Raw genomic sequence first — 16328 nt, 5'->3', positions numbered from 1 at the left:
CACCACAGATACGCATGGCAAGACATACATCAAGTGTTCTCAAATCTTTAAAGACTCGATCCGATAAGATTACTTCAAAGGGGAAACTCAATCCATTACAAGAGAGTAGAGGGGGAAAGAAACATCATAGGATCCAAATATAATAGCAAAGCTCGTGATACATCAAGATCGTATCACCTCAAGAACACGAGAGAGAGAGAGAGAGATCAAACACATAGCTACTGGTACATACCCTCAGCCCCGAGGGAGAACTACTCCCTCCTCGTCATGGAGAGCACCGGGATGATGAAGATGGCCACTGGAGAGGGATTTCCCCCTCCGGCAGAGTGCCGGAACGGGTCTAGATTGGTTTTCGGTGGCTACGGAGGCTTCTGGCGGCGGAACTCCTGATCTATTATGCCTTCTGGAAGTTTTACGATACGTAGGTATATATGGGTGCAGGGGGTACGTCCGAGGAGCTACGGGGGGCCCACGAGGCAGGGGGCGCGCCCTAGGGGGGGCGCCCCCCACCCTCGTGAGCACCTCCCGTATCTCCTGACGTGGAGTCCAAGTCTATCCGGTGGCTTCCGTTCCAAAAATAACTTCTCCAGTTGATTTCGTTCCGTTTCGACTCCGTTTGATATTCCTTTTCTTCGAAACACTGAAATAGGCATAAAACAACAAATCTGGGCTGGGCCTCCGGTTAATAGGTTAGTCCCAAAAATAATATAAAAGTGGAAAATAAAGCCCAATATTGCCCAAAATAGTAGATAAAATAGCATGGAGCAATCAAAAATTATAGATACGTTGGAGACGTATCAAGCATCCCCAAGCTTAATTCCTGCTCGTCCTCGAGTAGGTAAATGATAAAAAAGATAATTTTTGATGTGGAATGCTAGTTGGCATAATTTCAATGTAATTCTTCTTAATTGTGGTATGAATATTCAGATCCATAAGATTTAAGACAAAAGTTTAATACTGACATAAAAATAATAATACTGCAAGCATACTAACAAAGCAATTATGTCTTCTCAAAATAACATGGCCAAAGAAAGTTATCCCTACAAAATCATATAGTCTGGCTATGCTCCATCTTCACCACACAAAATATTTAAATCATGCACAACCCCGATGACAAGCCAAGCAATTGTTTCATACTTTTGATGTTCTCAAACTTTTTCAATCTTCACGCAATACATGAGCGTGAGCCATGGACATAGCACTATAGGTGGAATAGAATGGTGGTTGTGGAGAAGACAAAAAAGGAGAAGATAGTCTCACATCAACTAGGCATATCAACGGGCTATGGAGATGCCCATCAATAGATATCAATGTGAGTGAGTAGGGATTGCCATGCAACGGATGCACTAGAGCTATAAGTAGATGAAAGCTCAACAAAATAAACTAGTGGGTGTGCATCCAACTCGCTTGCTCACGAAGACCTAGGGCATTTTGAGGAAGCCCATCATTGGAATATACAAGCCAAGTTCTATAATGAAAGATTCCCACTAGTATATGAAAGTGACAACATAGGAGACTCTCTATCATGAAGATCATGGTGCTACTTTGAAGCACAAGTGTGGTAAAAGGATAGTAGCATTGTCCCTTCTCTCTTTTTCTCTCATTTTTTTATTTTTTTATTTGGGCCTTTTCTCTTTTTTATGGCCTATTTTCTTTTTTTATTTGGTCTTCTTTGGCCTCTTTTCTTTCTTTTTTTCGTCCGGAGTCTCATCCCGACTTGTGGGGGAATCATAGTCTCCATCATCCTTTCCTCACTGGGACAATGCTCTAATAATGATGATCATCACACTTTTATTTACTTACAACTCAAGAATTACAACTCGATACTTAGAACAAGATATGACTCTATATGAATGCCTCCGGCGGTGTACCGGGATGTGCAATGATGCATGAGTGACATGTATGGAAGAATTATGAACGGTGGCTTTGCCACAAATACGATGTCAACTACATGATCATGCAAAGCAATATGACACGGATGAAGCGTGTCATAATAATGGAACGGTGGAAAGTTGCATGGCAATATATCTCGGAATGGCTATGGAAATGCCATAAGAGGTAGGTATGGTGGCTGTTTTGAGGAAGGTATATGGTGGGTGTATGGTACCGGCGAAAATTGCACGGTATTAGAGAGGCTAGCAATGGTGGAAGGGTGAGAGTGCGTATAATCCATGGACTCAACATTAGTCATAAAGAACTCACATACTTATTGCAAAAATCTATTAGGTATCGAAACAAAGTACTATGCGCATGCTCCTAGGGGGATAGATTGGTAGGAAAAGACCATGGCTCGTCCCCGACCGCCACTCATAAGGAAGACAATCAATAAATAAATCATGCTTCGACTTCATCACATAACGGTTCACCATACGTGCATGCTATGGGAATCACAAACTTCAACACAAGTATTTCTCAAATTCACAACTACTCAACTAGCATGACTCTAATATCACCATCTCCATATCTCAAAACAATTATCAAGTATCAAACTTATCATAGTATTCAACACACTCATAAGAGAATTTTATTATTCTTGAATACCTAGCATATTAGGATTTTAAGCAAATTACCATGCTATTTAAGACTCTCAAAATAATATAAGTGAAGCATGAGAGTTCATCTATTTCTTCAAAATAAAACTACCACCATTCTCTAAAAGATATAAGTGAAGCACTAGAGCAAATGACAAACTACTCCGAAAGATATAAGTGAAGATCAATGAGTAGTCGAATAATTATGCAACTATGTGAAGACTATCTAACATTTAATAATTTCAGATCTTGGTATTCTATTCAAACAGCATGCAAAGCAAAATAAAATGACATTCTAAGAATGGCAAACATCATGTGAAGAAGCAAAAACTTAGGATCAACCGAAACTAACCAATAGTTGTTGAAGAAGAAAGGTGGGATGCCAACTGGGGCATCCCCAAGCTTAGATGCTTGAGACTTCTTGAAATATTATCTTGGGATGCCTTGGGCATCCCCAAGCTTGAGCTTTTGTGTCTCCTTAATTCCTCTCATATCACGGTCTCCTTAAATCTCAAAAGCTTCATCCACACAAAACTCAACAAGGACTCGTGAGATAAGTTAGTATAAACCATTGCAAAAGCCTTATCATACTCTACTGTAGCAAATCACTAAAATTATTATTAAACATTCCATACTAAATTCCTATGCATATTTAATAGTCCTATACTCAAATAGAATCATTAAATAAGCAAACATATGCAAACAATGCAAACATAACAGCAATCTGCCTAAACAGGATAGTCTGTAAAGAATGGAGCAACATCCATACTTCCCTAGCTCCAAAAATTATGAAAGAAAATTCCCACTGTAGTAAATTTATCAGATCTTAATATGCAAAAGGTTTCAACATTTTATCACATTCTTACTTTTCTAGGGAATTATTGCAACAGCGGTAAACTTTCTGTTTTCAAACAGCAACATGTATACTTGTAACATAGGCATAGTAAAGGATATAAATGCCACTTTTATTGAAATAAAATATGAAAAACATTTTTATAAATAACATAAAGCAAATTATAACAAAATAAATTGACGCTCCAAGCAAAACACATATCATGTGACGAATAAAAATATAGCTCCAAGTAAAGTTACCGATGAATGAAGACGAAAGAGGGGATGCCTTCCGGGGCATCCCCAAGCTTAGGCTCTTGGTTGTCCTTGAATATTACCTTGGGGTGCCTTGGGAATCCCCAAGCTTAGGCTCTTGCCACTCCTTATTCCATAGTCCATCGAATCCTTACCCAAAACTTGAAAACTTCACAACACAAAACTTAAAGTAGAAAACTTGTGAGCTCCGTTAGTATAAGAAAATAAATCACCACTTCAAGGTACTGTAATGAACTCATTCTTTATTTATATTGGTATTAAACCTACTGTATTCCAACTTATATATGGTTCATACCCTCCGATACTACTCATAGATTCATCAAAATAAGCAAACAACACATAGAAAACAGAATCTGTCAAAAACAGAACAGTCTGTAGTAATCTGGATCAAACGTATATTTCTGGTACCCCAAAAATTCTAAAATAAATTTCTGGACCTGAGTAATTTATCTATTAAACATCTGCAAAAATAATTAACTAAATATAACTCTCTAACAAAAAGTGGCAGCAATTCTCGTGAGCGCTAAAGTTTCTGTTTTTTACAGCATGATCAACAAGACTTTCCCCAAGTCTTCCGAAAGGTTCTACTTGGCACAAACACTAATTAAATACATAAAACCACATATAAACAGAGGCTAGATGAATTATTTATTACTAAACAGTAACAAAAATAAAATTTGGTTGCCTCCCAACAAGCGCTATCGTTTAACGCCCTTAGCTAGGCATGATGATGTCAATGATGCTCACATAAAAGATAAGAATTGAAACATAAAGAGAGCATCATGAAGAATATGACTAGCACATTTAAGTCTAACATGTTTCCTATGCATAGGGATTTTGTGAGCAAACAACTTGTGGGAACAATAATCAACTAGCATAGGAGGGCAAAACAAGCATAACTTTAAAACTTTAAGCACATAGAGAGGAAACTTGATATTATTGCAATTCCTACAAGCATATATTCCTCCCTCATAATAATATTCAGTAGCATCATGAATGAATTCAACAATATAACCAGCACCTAAAGCATTCTTTTCATGATCTACAAGCATAGAAATTTTATTACTCTCCACATAAGCAAAATTCTTCTTAATCGGAATAGTGGGAGTATCATAAGAGACTTGAATACTATAAATTGTTTCCACATTAAAAGAGTAATGTTCAGAAAAAGGGTAATCATAATCGTGACAAGTTTTATAAATATAATCACTACTTTTTATAGCATAAGTATCATCACAATAATCATCATAAGTAGGAGGCATGCTATCATCATTATAAACTTGCATATCAAAACTTGGGAGACTAAAAATATCATCTTCATTAATCATAGCTTCCCCAAGCTTAGGACAAACATTAATTGCAGCAAATATATTCTCAAATATGTCATCCTCATCAAACATAGCTTCCCAAAGCTTGAGCCTTTTCATATCATAAGCATAATCACTCTCATCATTAATAGTATAGATAGCACCGATAGTGTAGCAGTTATTATATTCTTTCAAGCAAGTACCAAAAAGATTTTCAAGATCATAAGAAGTATCATTATCTTCCCCATCATAATCATCACAACAAGCAATAGGCATAACGAGATCATCATCAAGTGTATCATCTTCATTTTCATGAGGCACAACAATAATAGGAGCAACTTTATTTGGGAGAGATACCTTTTTACCTCTCTTCCTTTTTCTTTTCTTCTTCTTCACCAGATCATGTGTGGGTTCAATCCTCTTTTTGGAGCTCCTTATTAATGAGATTGGTTGGATAGAAAGCTCCTCCTCGTTACCTGATTCATCATAAGAAATAATAGGAGGATATTGGGAAGTCTCTTCCCTTTCATTAGTATTCTCTTCATCCTCTATTTGTTTTCTTTTCTTTATGTAATTGGCAATATAAGGATTTCCAATGCAATTCACCGCACAATACATATAAATCTTCTCTAGATCAAAAACAAGAAGTTTATCGAGATTAAATTTTGGAATACACTCAGTTATACGTTTCATTTCTTCATAACCCAAGAGCAAACTAAGTTCATTATGATGTGCAAGGGAAATCAAGTCATCACAATTTTTGGACACGATACGGTCATGGAACAATTTGCATTTGATATTTAAATGACCATGTTCATTGCAAAGTTTGCAAGTATGGGTAAGATATCTTAAATTTTCAGCACATTCATCTAGCTCTTCTTGCAACAATTTGGTTTCTAAGTACTTATGCCTCTTGCAATATCTATCTTCCCTATTTGGTGTGTACTTGCAAACCCAGTCTACTCCACAAAAATTGACATGTTTATAGGAGGCATTTTCATCATAACTAGTGCAATCATCATTAGCATCATGGATATTCAAAGAACTCGTACTAACAACATTGCAATCATGCTCATCATTCAAATATTTAGTGCCAAACATTTTAGAGATCTCTTCTTCTAGCACTTGAGCACAATTATCCTTTCCATCATACTCACGAAAGATATTAAAAAGGTGAAGTGTATGAGACAAACTCAATTCCTTTTTTATAGTTTTCTTTTATAAATTAAAGTAGTGATAAAACAAGAAACTAAAAGACTCGATTGCAAGATCTAAAGATATACCTTCAAGCGCTAACCTCCCCGGCAACGGCGCCAGAAAAGAGCTTGATGTCTACTACACAACCTTCTTCTTGTAGACGTTGTTGGGCCTCCAAGTGCAGAGGTTTGTAGGACAGTAGAACATTTCCCTCAAGTGGATGACCTAAGGTTTATCAATCCGTAGGAGGCGTAGGATGAAGATGGTCTCTCTCAAGCAACCCTGCAACCAAATAACAAAGAGTCTCTTGTGTCCCCAACACACCCAATACAATGGTAAATTGTATAGGTGCACTAGTTTGGCGAAGAGATGGTGATACAAGTGGTATATGGATGGTAGATAAAGGTATTTGTAATCTGAAATTATAAAAACAGCAAGGTAACTAATGATAAAAGTGAGCATAAACGGTATTGCAATGCGTTGAAACAAGGCCTAGGGTTCATACTTTCACTAGTGTAAGTCCTCTCAACAATGATAACATAATTGGATCACATAACTTTCCCTCAACATGCAACAAAGAGTCACTCCAAAGTCACTAATAGCGGAGAACGAACGAAGAGATTATGGTAGGGTACGAAACCACCTCAAAGTTATTCTTTCCAATCAATCCGTTGGGCTATTCCTATAAGTGTCACAAACAGCCCTAGAGTTCGTACTAGAATAACACCTTAAGATACAAATCAACCAAAACCCTAATGTCACCTAGATACTCCAATGTCACCTCAAGTATCCGTGGGCATGATTGTATGATATGCATCACACAATCTCAGATTCATCTATTCAACCAACACAAAGGACCTCAAAGAGTGCCCCAAAGTTTCTACCGGAGAATCACGATGAAAACGTGTGCCAACCCCTATGCATAGGTTCATGGGCGGAACCCGCAAGTTGATCACCAAAACATACATCAAGTGAATCACGTGGTATCCCATTGTCACCACAGATACGCATGGCAAGACATACATCAAGTGTTCTCAAATCTTTAAAGACTCGATCCGATAAGATTACTTCAAAGGGGAAACTCAATCCATTACAAGAGAGTAGAGGGGGAAAGAAACATCATAGGATCCAAATATAATAGCAAAGCTCGCGATACATCAAGATCGTATCACCTCAAGAACACGAGAGAGAGAGAGAGATCAAACACATAGCTACTGGTACATACCCTCAGCCCCGAGGGAGAACTACTCCCTCCTCGTCATGGAGAGCACCGGGATGATGAAGATGGCCACTGGAGAGGGATTTCCCCCTCCGGCAGGGTGCCGGAACAGGTCTAGATTGGTTTTCGGTGGCTACGGAGGCTTCTGGCGGCGGAACTCCCGATCTATTGTGCCTTCTGGAAGTTTTACGATACGTAGGTATATATGGGTGCAGGGGGTACGTCGGAGGAGCTACGGGGGCCCCACGAGGTAGGGGGCGCGCCCCCCACCCTCGTGAGCACCTCCCGTATCTCCTGACGTGGAGTCCAAGTCTATCCGGTGGCTTCCGTTCCAAAAATAACTTCTCCAGTTGATTTCGTTCCGTTTCGACTCCGTTTGATATTCCTTTTCTTCGAAACACTGAAATAGGCATAAAACAACAAATCTGGGCTGGGCCTCCGGTTAATAGGTTAGTCCCAAAAATAATATAAAAGTGGAAAATAAAGCCCAATATTGCCCAAAACAATAGATAATATAGCATGGAGCAATCAAAAATTATAGATACGTTGGAGACGTATCAATCTTCATGATAGAAAGTCTCTCATTTTTTCACTTTCATATACTAGTGGGAATATTTCATTATAGAACTTGGCTTGTATATTCCAACAATGGGCTTCCTCAAATGCCCTAGGTCTTAGTGAGCAAGCTTGTTGGATGCACACCCGCTTAGTTTCTTTTGTTGAGCTTTCATACATTTATAGCTCTAGTGCATCCATTGCATGGCAATCCCTACTCCTCGCATTGACATCAATTGATGGCCATCTCCATAGCCCATTGATTAGCCGCGTCAATGTGAGACTCTCTTTTTTTGTCTTCTCCACACAACCTCCATCATCATATTCTATTCCACCCATAGTGCTATGTCCATGGCTCGCGCTCATGTATTACGTGAAAGTTGAAAAAGTTTGAGAATACTAAAGTATGAAACAATTGCTTGGCTTGTCATCAGGGTTGTGCATGATGGGAGCATTTTGTGTGACGAAAATGATGGCCAAACTATATGATTTTGTAGGGATGAGCTTTCTTTGGTTATGTTATTTTGAGAAGACATAATTGCTTGGTTAGTATGCTTGAAGTATTATTGTTTTTATGTGAATATTAAACTTTTGTCTTGAATATTTTGGATCTGAATATTCTTGCCACAATAAGGAATATTATTGATGAATATGTTAGGTAGCATTCCACATCAAAAATTCTGTTTTTATCATTTACCTACTCGAGGACGAGCAGGAATTAAGCTTGGGGATGCTTCATATGTCTCCAACGTATCTATAATTTTTGATTGTTCCATGCTATTATATTATCAATCATGGATGTTTTATATGCATTTATATGCTATTTTATATGATTTTTGGGACTAGCCTATTAACTTAGAGCCCAGTGCCAGTTTCTATTTTTTCCCCTTGTTTTTGAGTATCGCAGAAAAGGAAAACCAAACGGAGTCCAATTGACCTGAAATTTCATGAAGATTATTTTTGGACCAGAAGAAGCCCACGGAGTATCGGAGATGGGCCAGAAGAGTCCCGAGGCACCCACGAGAGTGGGGGCGCGCCCCCCTACCTCGTGGCCGCCTCGGAGACCCCCTGACTTGTTCCCGACGCCAAAACCTCTTATATATACCCAAACTTCTAGAACATAACCTAGATCGGGAGTTCCGCCGCCGCAAGCCTGTGTAGCCACCGAAAACCAATCTAGACCCATTTCGGCACCCTGCCGGAGGGGGGAATCCCTCTCAGGTGGCCATCTTCATCATCCCGGCGCTCTCCATGAAGAGGAGGGAGTAGTTCACCCTCGGGGCTGAGAGTATGTACCAGTACCTATGTGTTTGATCTCTCTCTCTCTCTCGTGTTCTTGATTTGGCACGATCTTGATGTACCGCGAGCTTTGCTACTATAGTTGGATCTTATGATGTTTCTCCCCCTCTATCTCCTTGTGATGAATTGAGTTTTCCCTTTGAAGTTATCTTATCGGATTGAGTCTTGAAGGATTTGAGAACACTTGATGTATGTCTTGCATGTGCTTATCTGTGGTGACAATGGGATATTCATGTGATCTACTTGATGCATGTTTTGGTGATCAACTTGCGAGTTCCGTGACCTTGTGAACTTATGCATAGGGGTTTGCACACGTTTTCGTCTTGACTCTCCGGTAGAAACTTTGGGGCACTCTTTGAAGTTCTTTGTGTTGGTTGAATAGATGAATTTGAGATTGTGTGATGCATATAGTATACTCATACTCACGGACACTTGAGGTGACATTGGAGTATCTATGTGACATTAGGGTTTTGGTTGATTTGTGTCTTAAGGTGTTATTCTAGTACGAACTCTAGGGTAGATTGAACGGAAAGAATAGCTTCGTGTTATTTTACTACGGACTCTTGAATAGATCGATCAGAAAGGATAACTTTGAGGTGGTTTCGTACCATACAATAATCTCTTCGTTTGTTTCTCCGCTATTAGTGACTTTGGAGTGACTCTTTGTTGCATGTTGAGGGACTGTTATATGATCCAATTATGTTATTATTGTTGAGAGAACTTGCACTAGTGAAAGTATGAACCATAGGGCTTGTTTCAACACATTGAAATACCGTTTGTGCTTACTTTTATCATTATTACCTTTCTGTTTTTTTAATTTTCAGATTACAAAAACCTATGTCTACCATCCATATTGCACTTGTATCACCATCTCTTCGCCGAACTAGTGCACCTATACAATTTACCATTGTATTGGGTGTGTTGGGGACACAAGAGACTCTTTGTTATTTGGTTGCAGGGTTGTTTGAGAGAGACCATCTTCATCCTACGCCTCCCACGGATTGATAAACCTGAGGTCATCCACTTGAGGAAAATTTGCTACTATCCTACAAACCTTTGCACTTGGAAGGCCCAACAACGTCTACAAGAATAAGGTTGTGTAGCAGACATCAATACATATGGATCTGAATGTTGCAGACCCATTGACTAAGCCTCTCTCACGAGAAAAACATGATCAGTACCAAGACTCCATGGGTGTTAGAATCATTACAGTGTAATCTAGATTATTGACTTTAGTGCAAGTGGGAGACTAAAGGAAATATGCCCTACAGGCAATAATAAAGTTGTTATTTATATTTCCTTATATCATGATAAATGTGTATTATTCATGCTAGAATTGCATTAACTGGAAACTTAGTACATGTGTGAATACATAGACAAACAGAGTGTCACTAGTATGCCTCTACTTGACTAGCTCGTTAATCAAAGATGGTTAAGTTTCCTAGCCATGGACATGAGTTATCATTCGATGAACGGGATCACATAATTAGAGAATGATGTGATTGACATGACCCATCCATTAGCTTAGCACTATGATCATTTCATTTATAGCTATTGCTTTCTTCATGACTTATACATGTTCCGATAACTATGAGATTATGCAACTCCCGAATATCGGAGGAACACTTAGTGTGCTATCAAATGTCACAACATAACCAGGTGATTATAAAGATTCTCTACAGGTGTCTTCGATTGTGTTTGTTGAGTTGGCATAGATCGAGATTAGGATTTGTCACTCCGATTGTCGGAGAGGTATCTCTGGGCCCTCTGGTAATGCACATCACTATAAACCTTGCAAGCAATGTGACTAATGACTTAGTTAAGGGATGATGCATTACGGAACGAGTAAAGAGACTTGCCGGTAACTAGATTGAACTAGGTATGATGATACCGACGATCGAATCTCGGGCAAGTAACATACCGATGACAAAGGGAACAACGTATGTTGTTATGCGGTTTGACCGATAAAGATCTTCGTAGAATATGTAGGAACCAATATGAGCATCCAGGTTTCGCTATTGGTTATTGACCGGAGATGAGTATCGGTCATGTCTACATAGTTCTCGAACCCGTAAGGTCCGCACGCTTAATGTTCGATGACGATATGTATTATGAGTTATGTGATTTGATGTACCAAAGGTTGTTCGGAGTCCCAAATGTGATCACGAACATGACGAGGAGTCTCGAAATGGTCGAGACATGAAGATTGTTATATTGGAAGGTTATGTTTGGACACCGGAAAGGTTTCAGATAGGTTCGGGCATTTTCTGGAGTACCGGGGGGTTACCGAAACCCCCCGGGGGGTTAATGGGCCTTCATGGGCTTTAGTGGAAGAGAGGAGGAGGCGAACAACTGGAGGGGGCGCCCCCCCAAGCCCAACCCTAATTGGGGAGGGGGGCCGGCCCCCCCTTTCCGTGCCTCCCTCTTCCCTTTCCTTCCCCTCCTAGTGGGACTAGGAAAGGGGGGAACCTACTCCTAGTAGGAGTAGGATCCCCCCCCTTGGGGCGCGCCCTGTAAGGCCGGCCGGCCCCCTCCTCCACTCCTTTTTATACGGGGGAAGGGGGCACCCCATAGACACACAAGTTGATTTCTTAGCCATGTGTGGTGCCCCCTCCAAAGAATTCCACCTCGGTCATTTTGTCGTAGTGCTTAGGCGAAGCCCTGCGTCGGTAACTTCATCAACACCGTCACCATGCCATCGTGCTGACGAAACTCTCCCTCGGCCTCAGCTGGATCTAGAGTTCGAGGGACGTCACCAGCTGAACGTGTGCAGATCGCAGAGGTGTCGTGCGTCCGGTACTTGATCGGTTGGATCGCGAAGATGATCGACTACATCAACCGCATTACTTAATGCTTCTGCTTTCGGTCTACGAGGTACGTGGACACACTCTCCCTGCTCGTTGATATGCTTCTCCTAGATAGATCTTGTGTGATCGTAGGAATTTTTTTGAAATACTACATTCCCCAACAATTTGCTGAGGAATGGGGACTTCGAGGAGGGTCCGTACATCTTCCCGGACACGCCGTGGGGGGTGCTGGTGCCGCCCAACGTCGAGGACGAGCACTCGCCTCTTCCATGGTGGATGATCATGTCGGGATCGAAGGTCATCAAGTATGTCGACAAGCTGCACCACGTCATTCCGCACAACACGCGTGCCATGGAGCTGGTGGCCGGTCTAGAGTGCGCACTGCTGCTGGAGGTGAGCACCATGCCTGGACGGTCGTACATTCTCTCGTTCTCCGTCGGCGATGCAGGCAATGGGTGCAGCGGGTCCCTAGCCGTGGGTGCGTACGCGAGGCAGGGACCCTGAAGGTGATGTACGAGTCCCATGGCACGGGCGGGTCCAAGCTCGCCGAGCTTCGTTTCACGATGATTGCCAACCTGACGTGCGTGGTGTTCCACAGCTGGAATCACCACATGACGTCTGAAGCCACACTATGCGGTCCTGTGGTGGACGACATCTCGCTCGTCACTGTGCACACGCATGCTGCTCGTCGGCTGCTTCTGTAGCTAGCCCACGATTTAGACTGATTTATGTGGACTTGGTTTGAGCATGAATGGTGTGTTGGTGCCCTTGTGTGTGGTTATTTTATATCTGCGTAATGTAGTAACTGTCTTTGGAACAAGTAAGGATAACACGAAATAAATTGAAATTGCATCTGCATATTGTATTACTCGAAAATCAGGACTTGAATGTGCCATTTTAATCCCTGCCATTCAAAGCCAAGTGGAACAAGCGAATAATTTGTTGAAACACTATGCAGGTCAAACTAGATTGAAAATAAATTATCACAAATCAACCATGACCCATATAAATATGAAAGAAGTGATTTCACACAGCTCCTCAATGCTCTCGGATGAAAAGGAGGGAACTTCCCGTTCACATATTTAGGGTTACCTCTGAGTGCCAACAGACTCAAGGTGGTAGATTTTATCGCCATTTGCCAGAAAATTAAAAAAAAAGACTATCTGAGTGCTCAACTATGCTTTCATATGATTGAAGATTTCTTCTAGTTAAGTCGGTTTTTTCAGCCCTTCCAATTTTCTTCATAAGCACCCTAACACTGCATTCTTCCATTATCAGGAAGATAAATAGGTATCTTAGGAATTTATTGTGAAGAAAGTATGGGCAACAAGTTGTTGGACCTGCCCTAATTGCCTGGAAGAAAGTATGTAAGCCCAGAGAGCAAGGGGGTTGGGAATTTTAGATGTGTCCCTGCGCAAACCAAAGCATTGATGATGATGAATATTCAAAAATTTCTCAACAAAGATCCATTGCCATGGGTGTCTCTAATTTGGGAGAAATATTTACTATTCTGATTCTCTGCCTGGATTTAAGACGGAAGGGTCAAATTGGTGGAAAATCATCTGAAACTGCTAGAAGAATATAAGGGGAACTCCAATTGCAAATTAGGAAATGACAAATCAATCCTCCTTTGGCATGACCGTTGGTTAGATCAACCACTCAAAACACAAGTACCCATAGCTGCATTTTTATGCAAACACGGATATTCAATATGTAAATATCTGGAATCAAACTGAAGGCCCAACCCAGATCTTCCACACACCCCTAGCCACACAAGTCTATAATCAATTACTCAGGTGTAGAGTATTCTTCAGAATGGGAGTAATTCTCAAGTGCAATATAGATGGACATGCAAGGGTCAAAAGAGCAAGTATTCTTCAATCATAATGTACCACCATCTCTGTTGACAATGGGAGGAACACCACATTTTCAAATGCCTATGGAAGAGTGCTTGTAGATTGAGCATATTGTTTTTCTAGCTTCTACTCCATCATAGAGTTAATACTAGGAATTTGCAAAAAAAACATTTCACCAGGACTATTATGATTGTGTGTTTTGCCATGAGTGCATTGAGGAAACTTCTAGACCCTCTTTTGGGACTGTGGTATTATCCATGACTGTTGGCACAGTATTATCCCTAATAAAAGACTAGGGATTTTATGTTTTGATGACATTATTCTAGCCATTGAGTTATTACCAAGACAAATTGCAATGGAAGTTATTATTCAGGGATGTTGTGGCATCTGGGAAAAAGAAATTGCATGCTTTTCAGAAGGGAGGCCCCTAGCATCAATTGTTGGAAATTTAGGCTCAACGAAGATCTCAGCATGCTAGAACACAAAATTAACGCAAAACACTTGACCACCTTATAAAGATGGAATAGTAATCATCTAGGATGAACACTTATAGGTTGGGCAATTAAGGTAGTTTACTTTTGTTTTATTGGAATGTAATTGGATAGTTGGCATACTCTCTTTCTTTTTATTTTCTTATTCTTCTCTTACTTGTAAATACTGAAATCATACTCTATTTGGTTCTTTGTCTTTTGTTGTAGCGTGGGCTTTCTCCACGAGGTCACATGCATGGTTTAGTGCATTGATTATTTTCGGTCCTGCATGCAACCTTTGTTAAAGATGGGGGTGCTTCACACATCCAACCTCTAATGCCTTTTATTTTAGTTTTCAAATTTGAATCTATTGTTACCGAAAGTCCAATTTATGTTTCGTTTTCATATTTGCATTCCTTGTGAAGTGGGCTTTCAAATAAGATCACCATTGAATACATTTTGACAAGCTTTCAAAATTTCACCAAGATTCATGTATTAAAACTTGATACAACGAAGGATAAAATGACCAAGTTTTAAATACTAACACTAAAATCTCTAAACCATGAACCTTAAGCCCTAAGCTCTAAACCCTAAAAGCAAATGAAACTTGGTAAAAAATTAATATTATGAGCGTTAAGTTTTAATACTTGAAACTTAGTAAAGATTTAGAAGTTGTCAGAATATATTCAAGATTGGTCTTGTTCTAAAGGTTTTTTCACAATGAACACAAATATGCAAACTAAACTTAACTTGGACTTTTGGTTCAAAAGATACAATAGATTCAAATTTGGAAGCTAAAATAAAAAATGATGAGTGCTTCTGATGGGTGGAGCATGCCATCTCCGCCAAAAGCTGCATGTGAAGGCCCATCAAAAATTAATCAATGGCTACATGCATGCAAAAAAGATAAGCATGCATGCATGGAATCTCCAACCAAATGGATGGTTGAGGCATGCACGGACCTCCTGTGCACGGAAGAATTGCTTTTCTCTAAATATATTATCCCGTTGGAAATTTTTTTAGAATATGCATAAGCATGCATGTCATATATTGATAGAAAAAGAGGTAAAGAAACCCATCCACCAGTTTACAATCTAGCACAAGTCCCTCACCCAAACATGCACTACTCACTACACCCCTACATGTACAACTCCGCAAAGAAAGGTCACATGTCATGTTTGAACAAACGAGTCATTTTCCAACTAGCGGTGACACATTGTTGAATACGATGGTGTTCCGGTGTTTCCAAATCTTCAAAAGCAACAATAATTTGAGTGTGTTAAACTCCTTCCGTTGGTCTAGTTGAGGTACATGGGACGTGCTTCAAGTTAGTGGTTGTTCCATACCCGTGGGAGTCCACTCCTCCTTAAGCATGCAACCAGAACCAATTACCATAATGATCGTGCAAACACGCAAGACACCATGAGATGATCTATGCTTTCCGGTGGTTGATCATAGAGTGGACAGGCTGCCTGGTGGGATAGGCCACGCTTGGCCAGACGATCGGAGGTTCATTGCCTTTTTGTAGTGCAAGCCATGAGAAGAACGTGCACCTGAGAGTGGCACGGCTGTCCCAACTGACGGTTGTTGCGACATCATGTTGCCTTCTATAGGAACAACTAGAATACACTGAGTGAACGGAGAAGATGCCAGAGGGTTCCCCATGCCCGGCGAACCTTGTCCGCCACATATGTCTACCATGGATGGAGGTACTCTGCATTGTCCTCCGCCTGAAGATCTGGTCTGACATCCCGTGGCTACTGGCCCAGCATAGCATCCTGGAAGCCCTAACACGGGGTTGATGCGATTATATAATCTTAGGGCAATGTCCTGAATATGCAGTCGTTTGAGCCAACTATCCTCCTAGAACAGTGACTCCTTCATATTGCCAATCTCAACAAGTACCGCAACCTGAAAAATATGCAATGCTTCTAGTGGCACCAAGATCGCAAACTGTGTCGAGGGTCTCCATGAGCATCT

General features: G+C 40.5%; 1 pseudogene; it reads left to right on the top strand.

Moving 5' to 3' along the window:
• LOC125537358 (BIIDXI-like protein At5g11420 pseudogene) overlaps positions 1-12726 on the top strand; it is a 205660-nt pseudogene extending 192934 nt beyond the window's left edge.
• Positions 12727-16328: the final 3602 nt, after the last annotated feature.

Source organism: Triticum urartu, chromosome 2A (genome assembly GCF_056163025.1).
Source record: "Triticum urartu cultivar PI428250 chromosome 2A, HENAU_Tu73, whole genome shotgun sequence".
Lineage (NCBI taxonomy): Eukaryota > Viridiplantae > Streptophyta > Magnoliopsida > Poales > Poaceae > Triticum > Triticum urartu.
This window is presented reverse-complemented; position numbering and strand designations above follow the sequence as displayed.